This window comes from Seriola aureovittata, chromosome 4 (genome assembly GCF_021018895.1).
Source record: "Seriola aureovittata isolate HTS-2021-v1 ecotype China chromosome 4, ASM2101889v1, whole genome shotgun sequence".
Taxonomy (NCBI): domain Eukaryota; kingdom Metazoa; phylum Chordata; class Actinopteri; order Carangiformes; family Carangidae; genus Seriola; species Seriola aureovittata.
Window position 1 is genome coordinate 29350989 of NC_079367.1, and position 20848 is coordinate 29371836.

At 42.5% G+C, this 20848-nt stretch overlaps 1 protein-coding gene across 2 annotated transcripts in view; it reads right to left on the minus strand.

Annotated features, from left to right (window-relative positions):
- si:ch211-137a8.2 (uncharacterized protein LOC777613 homolog) overlaps positions 1–20624 on the minus strand; it is a 45760-nt gene extending 25136 nt beyond the window's left edge. For both annotated transcript variants that reach the window (XM_056373200.1, XM_056373199.1), the window contains exon 1: positions 20376–20624. The gene's annotated coding sequence lies outside the window, so the exon portion shown is untranslated. The remainder of the gene's footprint in view (positions 1–20375) is intronic.
- Between the last annotated feature and the right edge of the window lie 224 nt (positions 20625–20848).

A 20848-nucleotide genomic window follows, 5' to 3' on the forward strand; every position in this document is an offset into this window, starting at 1 on the left:
AGGCAGTCTACTGAGCTGCCCTGGTTTCCTGGCTGCTCAGGAACTGCAGGTAAGAGGAGGAGTGCTTCCAATAAACTGAGCCTCACTTCCATTACAGCAAATAAACTACTTTCATTCCATGTATCATTATTACTAAAGGAGGCATAGGAATAACTAAACATAAGACACACCGAGCAGAGAGAGCAGGAGAGAGAGAAGTCATCGGTAACTGCTAAAGAAGCTAGCAGATCTGAATAGCATGAAAACAACAGAAACACCAGCAACAGGAAATTAGACAATACGCTTACTGTAGCACAGCAATGTGCTGTTAAGAATTAACAGTTTGTATTAACATATAATGTAGTAACTTTAACACGACAGTCAGGAGCAAATACAGTCTAGTTCTGTGTGAAACACTGCACCGTTATAATAGCAATACGCCAAGGTGCAAGCGTGTCTGGCTTTTAAATAGAATGGGAGGTGGCACTGTGGTTTATTGGCTGTTACAGCCATGAATAATTAAGACATTAAGTACAACCCTTTTGAACAATGCGCCTGGCGCAGACTGTTTTTCCATCGTTTAAATAGCAAAAGTGACATGGACACGGCCTAAACGCACTTGTGCCACGCGCTTCAGACCATGCGCTTTGGATCGTTAAAATAGAGCCCATTGTGTCTCTTCTAACTTTCTCTCTGAGTGATCATTTTACAGTAAATCCAGCTGAAATCACAGCTCAGTCTTTGTCTTTCATTTATACGTTTGGTGATTTTGTCAGACAACATTGCAGTTATAAAATCAGGATTTGACCATAGGCTGTCCAGATATATACTAGGTTTGACCTAGTCTTATTTACAGTTTATAAAATGGGCTATGATCAGATTAGATGACATTTTAGGGCATGGTGGACTTTGTTCCATCTGTTTTTAAGTTGCACCATCAATTGAACCCAATTAGAAAGTCATCAGTGTTAATCAGTGGGCTTCAAAGGGGCTGCCAGGCTGTTTCATGTGTTTATGCTAAGGTAGGGTAACTTCCTGCTGCTGTAGCTTCATGTCAGAGTGGTAATAATGTGAACTCTCAGCAGGAAAGACAGGAAGAATATTTCTGACCAGAATTACCGCCTCATCAGTGTCTGCCTCTGTCACTCAGGTTACATCCCTGTTTAACCAAAGTCATATAAAATATTAACCATTTGTGTGAAATTTTGTCATAATTGCTGTGTGAAGTCTTGGGTTATGGCTAGTTCCTTCAAGGTATTACTGAGATATCGTGTCCACGATAACGGGATGGACATACGGATGGACGGATGGACATTAATATGTCAGATTTTTTCATCAAGACCCAAACGTTATTACCTGTGAAATTTACAAAACATTTAGAAAAATGCTCTGTTCTGGCAATGTTTAGGAAAGTGATAACAAATCCCTGGATCTGCACCAAAATGTAATGGGTTCCTCTCTGGTCCATGACCCTGCTCTCCAGCAAATGCATAATCCTGCTGACAAACAAACAAACACACATTGGTGCAAACATCACCTGTTTGTGTCTGGTAGTTTTCCATGGGCAAGGTTTGAATATGAGACAGACACAAGGCAGAGACTACAATGAACACACACACACTTAATTTGCATCTACTGAATTAAAGAGGGATTACAACTGTTCAGACAAATATTAGAGAATTTCACTGCATCTTAACGGATGTTGACGAATGCAAAAAAGCCTCCTGTTACTGCAACAACACACATACACACAAACACACACACACCCTGAATACAGATCACACAAGACGGTCCTCATGTAACAAATGAGTCCACAGGTCGTCTGTGCAGCAGCTTATTACAACCCATAGTTATAATTTATTGGTGGACGACCTCCAGCAGCCACAGTCATTATGACGGGAGCAGAGGAGTCAGGTGACGTATTGTGAAGAGCGACTAAGTCCATTGCCATTTCTCAATACAGAGTATGTCAAGTTCAGACTCCCGTACTTTGGACTTCTGAGTTGAGCTTCTGAAGTTTGAACTCCTGACTCCGAAGGACAGGAGGACTATTTTCAACTGGAACAGCAGCATTCTTCCTAATATCAGCAGCTCAGCACAGGTTACACTTCAACACACCTGTTCCTGACTGTACTGTGACCAATTCATATAAACTCAAATCTCCACAAGCTGACAGGGTGCAGTAAAACATACACTTCATATATTAAAAATCTAAGTAAATCTAATATGCAGCACGCGGCCTTTTTTAGTTCACATATATATTTCTTTTTATTGTAATGTGTTGGTACATTTGTACACAGAGGCTCACAGAGGCAGAGCTGCTGTTAAACTGTCCAGCGAATCATTTATTTCAGCTTCATCTTCTCAAACTAACGAGCAGCAACAAATATGATATTTCAATTCAGATCAAATTTCATCTTCCAAAAGGAATGTTATCAGATATCAAAACACTGCAGACAGCAGAGCTACCAGTGAATGACGGAAGAGCCGCAGAGATAATACTTTTTCTACTGGGACGATGGCACACACTGACCGGCCGGTCATCTCAGGAGCTGGGCAGTGAGCTGCTGAGATGACCGCCGGTCTCACCCGGCAGGACGGTCCCCACAGCTCCCAAGTCCCTGAGCAAATTTCCAAACAGACGTTATTTGGATAAAATGACACAGATTTAAGTCTTAACGGAAAAAAAAACATCAAAACACAAGTGATATCATAACAGTCCTAGGGTGAAAATCGTTCCACCTTTGAACTTGGCTGTAGTTTATTATTTTCCTTTTGGAAATTCATCAGGATTCTCTCTCCTAATATATATAGATAAATATAAATATGGTGTTTGTAAAATGTGTTTGCTTGAGCCAGTTGAAGGCTCATTACATGTGCACACGTGTTCACGTGATCAGGATGGAAAATCCCTGACTATCTAACTTCATCTTCAATCAAGTTTTTAAACTTGTCCACCTCTCACCTTCTGTCCCCAGCTTTGGTCTGAAAACTGAGGATGATCAAGGTTTTAAAACTGATGTCACTGACCTTCCACTGCCTCAACAGAAACACACCACAGAGCACCACACCCTCACCAGGACTTCAGTATTATTTTTTTTCAGATGAAAGATAAAAAGTCTTGTCCATCATAATTTGCATTAGATCATTAAACTTGTTTCAGGGTAACAACACTGACAGCTCCTGCCTGAGTGGAGGTTGAGGGCAGTACTGTGGTTATCAGATCCTCCTCTGTCGTTCTACTTTAATTGAATGAATTAAAAGACAATCTAGTTTCAGGAACCTTTATCTTGAATGTCTGAAGTTCCACTGCTTGCATGAAGTCGTTTTTTTAAAATTACATTTGAGGTCAGATAGTTGGTAGTGGCCTTATTTTTAAAGCTACTTTCAGTCAATCTTATCGAATCATTTTTGCTGAGGTTGTTGGCTGATATTTTTGTTTGATAGCAGCTTCATTCTCTGGATCTTTTTTTGTGTCGTGAACATAGCTGCTCATCCTGCAGGAAAGCGGAAGCAGTCAGACAGATCATGAGGGAACGAGTGGAGGCAGCTTATCTCCACTATTAAGACCCGTCCCTGTTGAGATGATGAGGATATCACCTTCTTTGCTGTAAACTGAGGCAGGAAAGGAAGTGAATTCATGTTATTAAGATTAAATGGCTTTGTTGGACCTGATGGTGATACGGAGCTGAGGAGGAGGATTAAGATGAGAGGAAACGAAGTAGGACTCGTTTAAATAAAGTCTGTGCCCTGAGACAGAAGCCTGAAGCTACAGAGTGGCGAGGGGCGGGGCTTCATTTATACGCAGCTTTATTAGCATGGTGCTCAGAGGTGGAGTTATGCTATTAGACCTGCAGTATAAGCTGAATGATAGTCAGCTGTGACGGTGAATGAGGTGAACGCAGGTGAGTTCACAGCACCACAGTGTGATGATATCCCCACAGAACCTGTATCCTAAGACAACGTTCATTCAGCCTCTGGCAGCAAATGCAGAGCAGGAGGGACATTTATGGTAGTAAAACAAAACCGTTTTATGAATATGAAAACTACTCAGAGCAGGAGGTGGCTGAGGCAGAAGGTTGGGTTTATGATCTTTTGTTTTTGCTCCCTAAAACTTTTTCTAATTACACAAAAGTTTCTGTCTCTCAAATTTTCTTTGTAAATGTGTTTCAATCTGTGTTAGTGAGCAGGATCATCCACCCACCTGACAGGTGTCATATCAAGATGCTGATTACACAGCAGGAGTCACTATAAAAGGCCACTTTAAAATATGTAGTTCTGAAACTAGAATCACCTCCTCATGGTTGTCTGCCTCCTGCACTCAGACTAGTTTCAGGTCACATCCCTGTTTTATTTAGAAAATATGAACCATTTGTGGGAAATTTTGTCATAATTGCTGTGAAGTCTTGAGTAATGACTAAAGAGTGTTTTGTGAGGTCACACTGACCTTGACCTTTGAATCCAAATCCACAATCTTTCTCACGATCTGCTTTCCCCCACATTGGCGCTGTTTTCGGATGTTTGTCTGCTCGACCCTGTTCCGGCCCACAATGAGTACTCGTTTGGATAGAGCTGTTATTTATGAGGTGCTATATGTAAGTGCTTTGATTTGAAAGTCCAGTCGCTACTAACCAGCTAGCCACAGCTAACCCCAGCTAACTTACAGGCATGTATCTCATCTCACGGACAGACTGTAACTCCACCGTCACCGGCTGCAGCACAAGACGGTTGTGTGGAAGTTCTTGTTCTGCTCAGGTGGAAAGCTGCTACGTGCCGCTACTTCAAACTCGCCGAGGCTGCAGAGCAGAACAAGAACTGACATTGTCAGCTGCAGTTAGCGGGCTAGCTGCTAGCTTTCAACAGACAGTGGGCTATTTAGCAGCAATTGAAATTAAATACCTAAATATAGCACCCTTTAATGACGCGGTGTGTACGATTTATCTGAAAAGTAGATTATATGCCAAAGTATGATTGTCCACAATATAAAATCATCATCTGACTGTCACTGCTGCAGAGACATAAAAACAACTTGGTGACACTTAGTGGCAGATAGCGGCAAAATAACAATGATTCAGGACATGTCAGTGTCAGTTACACTGTGATACAGAAATGATTACAAAAATTAAACTGCACTTCACATCTTGAAGCTTTGATTTGAACATTTTTTTCCTATGGGATGAAAGCAGCATTAAACAGAATTAGTTTTCATGGAGCTGAAGGAATGTGGTTTTTCATTTTGTTTATATATTGCTTCATGTACGGCTGGAAAACAAGGTGACATTTTAATTTGGTTGTGACCTTAACATTTAGAAAACTCCAATCAAACTGGCATCAGACATATTGTGTGTGTAGAGAAAAGCTCTCCAGGTCAACGAGTGCAGTTTGGAAAATGCTGGAAGGAAGCAGTGAAATGCATCACCCCCTGAAGTTTCAGCGGCGAAGGAGAAGAGATGAATGGCTCCTATTAGAGCAGCTTTAGAGGGAAAGTGATATTCAGCCGAGGTGGTGATAAAGGTGAGAGGAAGTTAAGACTATTAGAACCAAGACTGATTAAAATAACGTCTGTGTCCTGAGACAAAGTTAATCATCCCCCGTGCTCCTGAGCCAAGGACACACACCTGAAACCTGAGCACACATGGCTGCTGTGTAACCACAGTCAGCATCATTTCTGTGGCACTGACATTGTTGATCATCTGCCTGCAAATATCTCTGAGTTCGGAACGTGTAGAAGATAAGCACACAGTGATGGTCGCATGCAGCCAAACCTGAAACAACTTGAAATTTGATGCATTATTAGGATCACATTCAGCGAGCTGACAGAGAAGAAGAATTCTTCCTGTCATACAAAAGCTGTTACAGTGGCTGCAAGTGGCTCTAAACCCAACAAAGCTTTGACCCTTTTTCATCTTAGTCAGTTCTTATAGTGAGAAAATTAACAACCAACTGCCGTGGATTGCAAGGACTTACTATGACTCTTGCAAGGATACATTCACAGCTGCAAGCATAGGTCAAAGTCTAAGGCAAAACAATACACACACAAATGTATGAGCATTAAATCAGAAAGAAACCAGGCTGCCTACAAGGATCCAATCCTCATCAACAATGGTTATGATGACAAGAACTGCATGTAGTCATCTTTATTAAAGCGAAATAATAATAAAATAAATAAAATCATATAATAATAGTGATAAATAGCTGTCATGCATGATAGATACATTAGCATACCCTAATTTTACACATGATCCATGTTGATAAAAAAACACTCGAAAAATGCATGGCAAAATAACATTGTTAGTATTTTGAGAGACCTCCTAAAATTATACAAATCATGTGTTTAGGGGAGCCCATGACTTGTTAAGGGGAACCCAACTCCCCCTGGTCCCCTGTAGTTTGCATGTTGAATCATAGTCCAATACTCTGCTTTCATCACCACCAACTTCAGAAAAAAAAGTTGATGCTAGAAACACAGTCTGAACCATATCTACACTGAATGTGGCAGAAAAACCAAAACGACAGTATACGCTCAAAGACACACAATGGGCCTCATTCACCAATATATTCTTATGTATTTTCTTAAATTCTTTCTTAAGTTGTTCTTAAGAAAACTCTACGTCAGATTCATGAACATGTTCTTAAACCACAGAACTGTGCGCACCTGTGTTCTTAGATTGATGAATGCCAATCTCCCCGCAAATTGAAAGTGTGTGCCAGTTGGCCTTAATTAGCATAGGTAAACGACCAAAAATGCCCTTAAAAGGGCGTGAGACTGAAGGGCTGTGTGCACAACAAAGTCATAAAGAGATACCAAAGTTGAGAAAATACTTAAACCAAAATGTAAAGACGGGGAAGCAGAATCAAAGCGCAAAAGGAATTTCAGCAGTTCTGAAGGGGAGGTACTGCTGCAGGAAGTGAGCCACAAACAAGCGGTAATATTTAGTAGCGTTACCTCTGGATATAAAAATCACACACAAAAAAGATGCATGGGATGCAATCACACATTCAGTGAATGCAGTATCTGGAGAAGGGCGCACTACAGATGAGGTTAAAAAGAAGTGGTTTGATTTGAAATCTGACACCAAAAAAACATTGCAAAATCCAGCCGAGAGATGCACAGCACTGGCGCATCGGAGCCATCATCGGAGAGACGGCACTGTCAGGTGTGCCATCAGCTCTTTCATCTCCTCCTGGTCCATCTCCTATCCCAGAGGAATCGGAGGGTGAGCTATTTTTTCTGGAATAATATAATTCATAACGAGTGTGTCCTAAAGGCAGGTCTACAACATTGCCTTTAAATGATTAACCAATGTGCTTGTTTTCGACATTTACACATTTGGGCTTATATGACAAGCACAAATAAAGGTCACTACAGAGGTTTTATCATTCATTCACGGATGACCAGCTGCTGAGCCAACCACCGTCTGAGGAGTAACCTGGAACCTCGCAGCCAGTATCTCCCTGCAGCAGTACCTCCCTGCAGCAGTACCTTCCTGCAGCAGTACCTCCCTGCAGCAGTACCTCCATGCAGCAGTACCTCCCTGCAGCAGTACCTCCCTGCAGCAGTACCTCCCTGCAGCAGTATCTCCAAGCAGCAGTACCTCCATGCAGCAGTACCTTCATGCAGCAATACCTTCCTGCAGCGGTACCTCCTTGCAGCAATGCCTCCCTGCAGCAATGCCTCCCTGCAGCAATGCCTCCATGCAGCAGTACCTCCATGCAGCAGTACCTCCATGCAGCAGTACCTCCCTGCAGCAGTACCTCCCTGCAGCAGTACCTCCCTGCAGCAGTACCTCCTTGCAGCAGTACCTCCTTGCAGCAGTACCTCCCTGCAGCAGTGCCTCCATGCAGCAGTACCTCCTTGCAGCAGTACCTCCTTGCAGCAGTACCTCCCTGCAGCAGTACCTCCCTGCAGCAGTACCTCCCTGCAGCAGTACCTCCTTGCAGCAGTGCCTCCATGCAGCAGTACCTCCATGCAGCAGTACCTCCATGCAGCAGTACCTCCCTGCAGCAGTACCTCCCTGCAGCAGTACCTCCATGCAGCAGTACCTCCATGCAGCAGTACCTCCATGCAGCAGTACCTCCATGCAGCAGTACCTCCCTGCAGCAGTACCTCCCTGCAGCAGTACCTCCATGCAGCAGTACCTCCATGCAGCAGTACCTCCATGCAGCAGTACCTCCATGCAGCAGTACCTCCATGCAGCAGTACCGCCATGCGTGCTCCCAGGTTCCGTTCTGCCCCACGTCTGATCTCAGAAGTGGTTCTCGACACTTGCCACAATCTCAGATACACTTAAAGAAATGAATTCAAATTTTTTAAAAATATAAAGATGTGCACTGAAATCAGTTTGACCTGAGGTAGTCTATTCTCTCTATAGTTTTTGCAAGAATAAAACAAATCGTCATCTGTTGTCTTTATACACACCTTCTCCGGTTTGTAAAGCAACTTACCACCTGCTGTGTCCAAACACATCCAGCGTCCTTTTAAGATGCCAATGGTGCATCCCAATAAGTACTTATAACTCTCTGCAAATAAATCTATACGGTCATGGAAAATTTGTTCCCTCAGTTGAGCACCATCTGCAACATCTAACAGCAGAAGTAAATATGCCACTGTGTGAGCAGGCCTAGGGTGCAGAAGTCCTACTTTTGGCCTATAAATAGGGTGACAGTCACTGACTAGTGGATGGCATGGTTCCCAATTAACATAATTGATGTGAATGTGTTAAGTGTTAGTGTAGTGTTCATTTATTTTAAAAGACCATGATGCTTTGTAAAATAACAAAAGTTATTTTTTTAAATGTATAAATGACTTGATATTATTGTAATTTAAATAATATTATATTATATAATTGTAGAACAAAAGAAAACACAATAACCAGTTATTTCGCTCAAACATGTCAGCACTCAAATGTGTGTAAGAGTGCTCTTGAGTGTGAGTAGATTCAGTTCTTACAGAGAACAAATCCCAAATAAGAAAACACTGGTGAATGTCAGAATCTTTGTATAAAGTGCGCAAGTGGGTTTAAAGAAGAAATGTTTGGTGAATGAGGCCCAATGTTCTGTAGAGCCAGTGGAAACATCCAAGTTAGGTGATAATCCTCAGTGGCTTTGTTACTATGAACAGAAATCTCTGAGCAGAGCTTAAGAGAGACTCTCTGAGGCGATATCCGCCCTCTTTTTAGGAGTTCCTCTTAAAGCAGTAAATTCATTATGAAGACATATGCTGACACCAGACCTGGGCCAGTGTTCACATTTAAAATCAGATCAAAGCTTCCCGGAGCAAACAGAAGATAAAATCAAATTAAGAAACAACAGCTAATGGCTCTGGAGAGCCACATCAGAGATTCCCCCAGACCTCTATTACTGTTCTTATTGCTTTAATGAATGTATTTGTCTTCTTACTCCTGGTAATAAATTTGTCATCATGTCATTTCAAACTCATAATAATATTTCCATAACCATTAGATAAACATCTCTCCTTAAAATCACCTGAACATCAGGACAATAGAGATACAGTTAACTACAATCACCTCCCGGTGGTTGTCTGCCTCCGCCACTCAGACCAGTTTCAGGTTACTTCCCTGTTTATCAAGAGTCACAGAAAATGTTGTCATAATTTCTGTGAAGTGTTGAGTTAGCTAAAAAGTGTTGTGTGAGGTCACACCGACCATGACCTTTGACCTTTATCCACCAAACTCTAATCAGTTCATCCTTGAGTCCAAGTGAACGTTAATGGCAAATTTGAAGAAGTTCCGTCAAGGCGTTATTGAGATATCGTGTCCACCAGAATAGGACAGACGCACATACAGACAACCTGAAAACAATGTGCCTCTGGCTGTTGCCGGTGTGGAGGCATAAAAACATACAGAGAGCGGGAGACAATCACAAACTGCTGCTGGTTGTGTCTTAACACGTACAATACGTCTCTGTGATTTGCTTCATTGGTTAAAAAGAAAGAGAATCTATTCAACAAAGGCTAGAGGTGTAGACTGCCTCTTCATTGTAAACCCAGTATCGAGTACATTCTCAACCATGAGCCAAACTCCTGTACTCTTCCCTCTCCTCTCTAACCTTGTGCGGACACTCTTTCTCTGCAACAAACACCCAAGTGTGCAGCAGAGCGCTGACATCCATGTGTGTGAATGTGTGTTGGCAATGACATAAGGCCGGCTGCTCCTCTGTCAAAAGCTCTCCTCCTCCTTCCTGCTCCCCCTCCTCTCCCTCTGAGACTCTGTTTCCTCAGGACGTCACCACCTGCACAAACCGAGGTCAACCAACCACCAATAACAACAACAAAGTGAACCCTGCGAGCTCTCTGAAAACGTTCATTTTGCCAAAATTCAAACTGGCCTTCGGCTTCGTTGTCTAACAGTGACATGTTGACCCTGGTTCTCCACAGCCAGGTCAGTCTGCTGCTCCCCTCCGTTGGGCCATTTATTAAAACACTAATTGCTGTTTTCGCTTCATAGCAACACAGCTGATCTAATATAAGCCTTGTAGAGCTTGTGAAGCACTTGTGACTGTGAAACATTAAAACCCAATTAATGCTCTGTCCCTGGTTCCCTCATTGGCTGTTCCCTCCATTCCAAACACTCCATGGAGCCGTAAACAGATTTCAGACATTTATAAATTTTAATAATTTTGTGCTATCACTCACAGGTGTGTAACTCCACATATCTGGTATAGGTGAAGAAACGCACGAGTTAATTTTTTGCCAAAAGGCCATGAACACAGTCGTTGCATTTTCCATCAAGGCAGACCGGACCTTAGTAGTCATGGTTACAATAATAAACACACAGACTGTACAGAACAGCATACATATCACTGATGCCATGGTTACTATAATAACAGTCATGACTTGGTTAGGTTTAGGAAAAGAAGGTAATTTGGGTTCAAATTAGTACTTCCGCAACATTAGACGATGTCTGTTGTCATGGTTACAATAATAACAACCTGGTTAACTTTGTTAAACAGTCATAGATAATAGAAACAACATAAAAAGCTACTTTAACATGGGAATCGAACCTGCTGCACAGACTTCTGAGCATTCTCTATGGTAAAGGTTGTCCGTGAAATTCGCACAACGAAGTGGCACGAAGTAAGTTCAGTGCACTCGGTAGAAATTTTAATTGATTTGCTCCTCTGATTGGAAATTAAAAAAAAAAAAAAACAGACATCTTACATTTCTTTTTGAAACTGATATACTGATAAAACTAGTGGGCGTAGTATAAATCTGTGTATCAGACTGACGCCATATTTGCCACTTGAATGATCGAACACAAATCATTGGAGAAAATATTTTCGTTATTACTGTAGGAAAAGCTTTGGAGAAATAACCTAAACCTAAATTTTCGGGTTTTTTACTGATCTCCACCCTTTGTGTGTGTGTCTGTCTGTCCCCCCCACCCACCCCCACCCCCCCACCCCCACCCTCCTCTCTGCCCCCAGAGTCACTATTGTCTTCCATGGACAAAAGGAGGCAAGCAGGGAACAAACAGCCTTTCTGTCCTCCTCAGAAAAAGAACATCAGACGGGGGGGGGGGGGGGGGGGACTCAATCTCAAATATCTAATTTGGAAAGAGAAATGGTGAGAATATCTGGAGGGTGGAGTATCTACTGAGTATTAGGGGCTGCAGGATGGTGTGGTGGTGAAAGCAACATGGGTCACGGATTACAAGCGTTACAGTGCTTGAAACAAAAGGAAACCATGTATTTGGAGAAATTTCACAACATGTTTTGGTGAAACAATGAATTTCTGGAACATGGATGGACAGTGGAGACTTGATCACACTGTAGAAGTTTGACTTTCTATGAACAGCACTTTTCTGTTAAAATAGCCAGAGATTTAAGCTCCGCTGCAATGTAGCAAATGTGTGTTGTTGTTGCTGGAGTGGTTGCTCGGGCTCATGGTTACTGCAGTAAAGGCCACTCCAAATGTTCTACCAAACCAAAGGATAAAAGGGCCTGATTTTGTCATTTTGCTTATTGTTTTTCAGTTAAACACTGGGACGCTTGTCACTTCCTGCTGCCATATATTGTACTGCAGAGTGGATACTGTAAGGTAGCTAAAGAAAAACGTCTGAATATTTTGCTGATACATGCAACACTTTGCCAATGACTTTTTTTTGATGGACATCACAACTTTAACAGTCCAGCTTCTGTTTCAGATTCAAACCAAAATTCAAAAAGATAATTAGTGTTTTAAGTATAATAGTAAAACAATTAGTATTTTATTGTGTCCTTGTCGATTTGACCAACCATAAACATGCCACATTCAAATAGTCAAAGTTTATTAATATGTGATTGGTTGGTCTGGCCATATAAAAACTGGATACAGCGTGGAGAGCAGTTACTTCACTATCGTTTCACTTCATCAGTTTCTTACACTCTGGTTACCAGTCTGCCTTGCTCACACTCAGTGACTTGACACCAATGAGAATGACCTGGTTTTAGTTTTAGTTCATCCATGAGAGTTGATCTCTAGATCTAGATCTTCACACATTCAAGATGTAGCGATTAGCTAGTTAGTGTGTTAGTGTTAGATTCAGCTTTTACACTTATGTATTAGTAGATTCTATGGCTTCAGTTTTACAAAACATATAACAGTGAAGGTTATAGAGTCCTAAAGAACACTCATGGAGGACCCAGGTAACAAGTCTTGGACTCTGGCACTTAGTGACCAGTCAACATCTCTAAATGCCCCCCCCCCCCAACCAAAGCAGTGTAGAACCAGGCCTAAATACAGGCTTGAAATGGGTGTGTCTGTCCACCTGACTACTCTACTCCGTCAGCCTTCATTAAAAAGGCACCACATGAATGGTTTTCCTGCAGATTTCCCTTTAAACAGCAAAGAAGCTGATCGCTTCACTTGTTTACACTTATTATGATTTGTTCATAAAAATTAATGAGGCCATGGTGTTGAAAAAAAAAAAGCCATGTGTAACACCTTTAATAGAGCGGGTAGACTGACTGTGTAGTGAAACAGAGCCTTTATCACATTATAAATCATCATAATTATATTCACCCTGAGGAAGTTCTTAGCACAGGCCAGTTAGTTGTTAACTTACTGGCTTTATTTGGCATTTTGAACCCAGCTTTTTGATTGTAAAGACACACTGAGGTGTTGTTTCTCATGCTGTGACCTTAAAACCACCAACAACATACCTTTTACTTCGCTTTGTAAAAATGTTTAAACGCAACATTACTCCTGTTGAAATACCACAACAGCATAGAAACACTGGTCTTATCAGTTCCCCAGTTGATTTATAAAAGCAAATCAGACAGATATGACTTTATACTTCCGAGCTCAGTGATTATGTCAAATTTGGTTTCAGGCAAAACGGGACTTTGAATTTTCTAAAGGTGTCAGAGGAGCCTTTTCACTGCACAGATCTTAATCTCATGACCCAAATACGTTAACGTTTCTCCAGAGATTTGAATGTTAAACTAACTAATCTGGAAGTGGCGTCACGAGGCGGCAGAGAGCAGTGAATTATACGGAGTGAACGGAGAAAGTGTTTGAGTTTTGGATAATCAGAGAGGATCACAGACACAGAGGAGAGTGAGGCTCTGATGAGGACATACATTTCACTGTAAAGACTACAGTCATGTTCATGAGTTTAACACTAACAGTTATTGTTTTTATTGCCATTACATCTGCAGAACTTTGGGATGATGATGACAGGGACTGGGGCATGAGCACAGTAAGAGGCCGCCCTGTATCACTCCCATCTCTCCAGAGATGCCCCTCTTCCACTGGTGGATGGTGCCGACTCCCATTAGATTTGACCCCCATGACCTTTCCTTCCACACCACGCTCAAGACACTTACACTTACTCATTTGCCCCCTGATTTCGAGTGAAAAGCACAGTAAGCAATGAAAGAGTTGAAACGTCCAATGCACAACACAATGCAGTGTAGTTCCACCTTTTTCTTGACGTCAACAGGAAAGTGATGTTTGAAGCTTTAAAGATCCAAAAACACGTCAGTCGACTTCCTTGGTTCCTCAGCAATACACCCAGTCAACTGGATGAGCGAGAAAACAGACGGACAGACGGAGAGAGACTCCTCCATTCATAGTTAGATGGGTCAGATGAAGACTACCTCATTTCCTCAGAACAAAGACAAGATACCTTAAAACATGAGAGAGGTAGATTTCCAACCCTAAACCACAAATACAGAGTCTGGTCCACTTGTTTCCTTGATACTATAAATGAAATATTTACTTGCAGGACGAGCCCAGAGAAGACGAGTCGTGGCGCCCTCACCTGATTTACATTTGTCAAAAAACAGATAAACAGACACAGGTAGAGGTTACTCACTCTCACCAGAGCCATAATCAACCATGACCATTCAAGCTGCGCCGGCATGGCACTAATGTTGGACAACACAGCACAACAAAAGGCAGTGTTTATCTTGATGATATGTTGGAGGTGTGCTGGTTCTTACAGACCACAGTAACAGCCCATCATCGGCATCTCTTCATTCACCCGCTCACTGTGGCTGTTTCTGCTTCTCCTGCTCCTGTGTGCAACACTCACACTGCTGCACTGCTGAACTGGGTGACAAATCCCAGTAGCTACTTCAAAATAAAAGTCTCTCAATGATTCACCAACACCAAGCTTTTGATGTGAAGAAGCAGGAGCAGGAAATGTGTAGTTTGCATTATTAGTAACTTCACACAGCTCCAATACAGATGTCAGAGAGTGAAAAAATAAACGGTAACAAAGCTGATTTGTAGGAATAATACATTTTATTGGATGTGAAACATACCAGCTAATGCAGATTCACCAGGAAAACATCTTTGTCTGCGTTTTTAAATGACTTTTACAGGGACTAATGTTGCCTGTGTGAAATTACTGACTGGGTGAATTCACTCCGAGGGACAAATAAAGCTCAGAGATGATGGTTGAAGCAATGAAAGACAATGTTTCACTGTAGAGAAACACCGCTTTAAAAACAGCCCAGGAGGAAAATCTGCTCTGCCGGTGCCGAGGCACAAAACCAAACAACCACAGAGCCAGAGAGGAAGCCCGGTTTGGTCTGGTCTGATTAGACGGATTCATTTGGCTCAGTTTTAAAGTAAAAACCAGACTGGCCATTAATTGTTTGACGTTTCCTTTGCAAATTAGGATCATCTCTCACTACAAACCAGGCTAACCTTCTTTAGCTCCACCCAGCAATCCAGCTGACCCTCCATCTGTTTCACAACTATACAGTATAACCAGGTTAGCCCGATATGGCCCCAGTTTAGTAAGGCCAGCTAGACCAATCAGGCCCTCTGTTACTGTGGAAACCAAGCTACTGTATAAGCAAGGCCACCTACTTAGCTCTGATCCTGAAACCAGACAACACCTCTGTCTGTGGTTTAGCCTGGCTCAGGGGGGGATGGGGGGTGCAGTTAGCCCCATTTAATTCTTCTGCTGATGGGTTTTGTCTAGATAACACTGGCCATGTAACAAGAACCATGCCAGCCCAGTTTGACCCTGTTTATAGTATTGGGTGACCTGGGTTGGCCTTGGTAAGTAGATCAGGATTGCCTTGTTTGCTTCAGCTTCTGTTCTGCGTTGACTAGAAGTTAGACTAAACTGACTGCCCCTCTTCAGCAAAGCAGACATGCCTTATTTTTTCCATATTCAGAGCAACATTAGTCCTCCATAAAAATATACCCACTCATCGATCCATCCAATGAGGTCACTGTGTTGACACAGCAGGGGTCCTGATTCAGAAGACTCCAACAACAATATCATCCAGTAAATTACAGCACTGAGGCTGGAGTACTAAGAATTTTCTTCAGATTTGTGAGATGTGCTCTTCCTGGCCCTGTCTGGCCCTGCTTGGCCCTGCTTGGCCCTGCTTGGCCCTGCAGGTGGCAGGCTACCCGAGTGTGTTTCAGTGCAGCAGGTAACAGCAGCCATAAAGTTGAAGGAAGCAGGCTGTTTAATGGTGTAATAACATTATGTGTTGTTATGGCCATCAGAGGGGACATTAGCCCGCAGGTGTTAGCTAGCTGAGACTCAGAGCGGCCTGTTGCCTCAGGGGGGTGGAGCCTCAGGACGTAATAAAGGTAATGTGAGTCATAATGAAGCCCGGCGGCCTCAACAACACTAATAAAACACACTAATGCCTTTGAAAACAATCTTATCAACTCCTGCTGTGCTTCTTCTCCTCTCTGTTCCTGCACACTCAGCTTTTCATCCGTGCTTCCTCTTCCTCCCACACCTCTCTGACATCTTACTGTTTTCAAGCAAATTCACCTCAGGGTCTTTCTTACTCCTGCTACTGTCAGGAGATTCACTGATGCCACTGCCACTCGCAAGTCCTGTCATCCAACCTGCATAAAAATCTGAGCGAACATGTTTATCACCAAAACAAAATACGCTGTTCAGAGAACCATCAGTGTTTGATCAGAGCAGATGTATACTGTGTGCAAGAGCGGAATTGTTTAGTTGATCAAAAGAAAAGTAATCTTTGACAATTTTAATAACAGAATCATCATTAGAAAGCAAAAATGACAAAGATTTGCTGGTTCAAATATGAAAACAAATCTGCTTTACTCTGTCATGAATGAAAGTAAACAAAAACAATGATACCATGAGCCGTGGGAACCTGTGATGTTCATTTTCTGACATTTAAGACCAAATAATTAATAGAGTAATAATTTTTCATACTAATCAATGGAAATAATCATTATTTTCAGCCCTACTGTCAAATGCAACATGACATTCAAGATAACTATAGTTCACCACAGTTCCAGGTGGGAACTGGGTCAAACAGATCTCCTCTCAGGTAACTCTACACATCCACTACAGCTCAGGTCACCGTTACACACCACAGGCTGTAGTGAAGCCGTAGCCACGGTTACGTGACGTGACACAGTTACACTGTAAAAGCTGCAGGGGATCTCACCTGAGCTCAGTGACATCATTTAGGTTCCAGTTACACTGCAGCCATCCCTCTCAGGGTCCATACAGGACCTGACCTGTGCACATAGCGCAGTGAACCAAGGGCCACAGCGACTGGAAGGATGAGGCCACTCCGCACGCACAATAGTCCTCTAACACGTGAACACCCGAAACCAACCAGTACCTAAACTAGAATACTAATCTGCTCCAGGTTTGCTGTTCATTATATTATATACAGTAATGCGTTATATGTGTATATAAAATACATCAATACAATACAAAATCTACAAATGCCAGGTGAACAATTTCAGTTTTCAATATGCATCAGTGGCTCGCTGCCAAACAATTGTAATGTTACAGTTAAATCCAAACTTATTAAGTAGTTGAAACACAGATTGGTGGTCTGGCAGTTGTTGTTTTATTGCTTCTGGGAGCATTAATCCGGCTTTGGCAGCTACTACAACTCTGAGGGCCCCATCGCTTCATGTGCAACTGTTTTTGCTAGTTTCAGCCAGACTAAGTTGTCATTTTCAAATACACTTGCGCCCATTTGAGCACCCATGGGTGCGTTGGTCTTAAAATGAGGTGTAGTCAGGCACATTGTCAGTGCATTGTTGTCTGGAGGCAGCGGAGAGCAGAAGTCTGTGGCCCCGTATTTCACTGTTATGTTATGGGTGAAGTATCAAGACGGTAATCCACTCTGCACCTTTGTAATAGCAATCAGCCACGGTGCAACACACCTGGCTTTTAAAAGGAATGAGAGAAACTGAGGTTCCCTTTTCAAACCCTTTTGAAGCGTGCAGCGGCAGGCATACCGGAAACCGGTTATCATGGTTACAATAATAAACACGCAGACTGTACCAACTAGAGATGGGAATTGATAAGATTTTATTGATACAAATGCCATTATCGATTCTGCTTATTGATATGATTCTTTATCGATTCCTGTGGATTTTCTGTGTGGAAAAAAGTAGGCCTGTACAGGTTTTCAGTGTCAATAACACAAATTTTATTATGAGTCTCTGAACACTGAACAAGACAGATAACCGCTCTGTAGTTGTTCAATCCCTCGAGGAGGGGGTGCTGTCTAACTCTTTAGGTCTGCCTTGTGTTCATTTACAAGAAAAGAAAGGAAGAAAAACAGAAAACAGCTCTCAAACAGGAGCTGGCTCCCATCGTTCACTTAAAAGAGCCGGCTCATCGGCGACCGACACATCACTAATACGTACCTTCACTGCTCTGCTGAGACTGGGAAGCACTCACTGACCGGCAGCGTAGAGCATCAAACACATGGCACTCCTGATATTTAATGCCGTAATATGTCTACAAATGTTTCAGCATGTTGCTGGTGTTTACACCACTGCTTGAAATCTTAGTGCCACAGACACTGCACGTTTTGCTGTTAGCGTCATTTTGTGTGAAATTAAGCCACAATTCCTCGACTCCTTCGTTGCTGTTCGCGCTGACTGCTTCTCGCAAGAGCGTGACGTCATTGCTTTGTAAGGCACACGGAACTAAGTGGAAGGCATCAATAAGGGAATCGTTAAGCATAAAGGCAAATGATGTTGATGGATCGAACCAGTTGGAACCGATTCTCAACTGGAACCTATTCCCATTCCTAATACCAATAGCAGCGTACCTAACTTCAATGCCGAGGTTACTATAATAACAGTCATGGCTTGGTTAGGTTTAGGAAAAGATTGTGATTTGGGTTAAAATGTGTGCTTCCTCAACATTAGATGATCTTTGTTGTCATGGTTACAATAATAACAGCTACTTTCACATGGGAATGGAACAGCGCTCTCCTGTGTCATATTCATCCATCCATCACAACCTCCTCCTGATGTGGACGTTGTCTCTTTATACTACATCACTGCACTTTTCCTTTTGCTCCTGTCATCATTACTATGACCACTAGATGTCGCCTAGCAACAAAACGTAACTATGGGTCATAACAACCTGCTGCACAGACGACCTGGGGGCTCAGTCTCATACAAATAATCTACAAGCACACTAGAGGCTGGTTGGTCATTTGAGTTATTAGCTAACAAGGTGAAATAAATAAAAACACTTGCAACACTGATGTAAGTCGAAGCCGTGAACAGTGTGATTTCAGTGATCAAAGTGTTTGTTTAAGGATCCACCAGACATCACGTGAACTCACAGACTCCAACACTCGGACATGTTTGTCTCCTGGGTTCAGGTGTGGCAGAGGATCAGTGAGCCGCCAGGCGCCCACAACAGGTCAGAGCGTTGTTGCGCTGTCACTGGGTGGAGAAACAGTTGCACCACTGCGACACATTCCTACAGTAATTGTTGTTCCAGTCACAACAGCACGAAGCCTGAAGACACAATCAGTGTAACCAAACAGCATCTGTTAGTCTTTGTTTATAGGATGAGGTAGATAAAGAGGAGCTGGGTTCAGAGGGGGAGTAAAGAATCAATGGAAATTCAGTGTTTCCCCTAGAAAAAATGTATAAAATATTATTATTATTATTATTATTCATAATATATTACTATAATCATTTATCTGTCCTCCTTGCTGCTCTCTTGCTTCTCTTTCCTCCCTCACCTGCCCGACAGGTCTTTTTTTCTGCAACACACTTCGGTCTAAAAAGAAAAGAAAACCATCATAACAAGTTCGATAAATCTGGAGAAACACACAATCAACACGTCTTCACCTCTTTACTCTGAATTTACCCTCAGAGGAGAGGAGGAAACTTCACTACTTTCATAAAGAGTAGAACTGACTCCTCCACCATCTCCCCCGGATCACCATGCTCAATACTTGTCATTGTAGCCACGGCAACAGAGGGACACAAGAACACTATATGCACACAATCACACACCTCTCTAAACTCATATCCTGGGGGCACACAGGACAATGGATACACTCTTGACAGCCCGATGTCAATGAATGACTCTCTCTCTCTCTCTCTCTTCTATCTTTATCAGTACACTCACTAACATAGTACCAATGCATTACATAGGCCCCTGGCCCCGTACTCCAACCTCAACCATCACAGCTTAAACCAAGTCTTAACCTTAAACAGCAATTTTAAAGTGAGGACAGCCAACATGTCCCCATTCCCAAGGTCTACACTCAAACTGGTGCTCACAAAGATAGAAGTACACACACACACACACACACACACACACACACACACACATAGCAGTACAATTACAAAAAACCGGTTCTTGAACTGTACACAGTGTAAATTACCAACCTCAAGGTCTCACATTAGACAACATGTTTCCTGAAACAACATGTGCTATAGAGAAAAGCAGCATGGGAGTTTCGGTGTGTGACATTTGAAACTTGTTTTCATAGACAAAACAACTCAAACTGGCCATGCACACAACACACAACAAACAACACACAACAAACAACACATGCACGCAAACCGGAAAACAAACTGAAAGCAAGTGGAAACTGTGTGTAAACCAGGAGAAGCGAACGTGACCTAATTAACGTCTGAATGATGGTTGACTTACCTGCTGGTGGATGAGCTCATCCCGGGAAACTTGGAAATGTGAAAACACGTCCGAACAGGTGGGAAAAAGCAGTTCAAACACTCATGTCCACTTCCGGTGACTCAGGTGAGGTTTCGAGCTGTTGATCGGCTGATTCAAGCTGAGAGATAAAAAAAAAACTCACCTGCAGGAGAATTACCTGAAACCTGCAGCAGGAAAAACAGAGAGAGGAGAGCAGCGGGTAACACGAGCCTACCTGCTGCAGGTAGTTTAGAGGCCACACCCTCTCTGAACCTGTCCGTGCGCGCGCGCGGACACACCTGCAGCTGCACACGTGCATCACGCTCCTGTGACTCGGTGATTTTATCTGTGTACCACTTCCGCCAATGTGTCCTAGTCCCAGCCTTCACACAGAATACAGAGCAATACACTTTAATTTCACTTATTTATTTATATACTAAAATGTATTTATTCTTTAGTTTATTTGTGGTTTA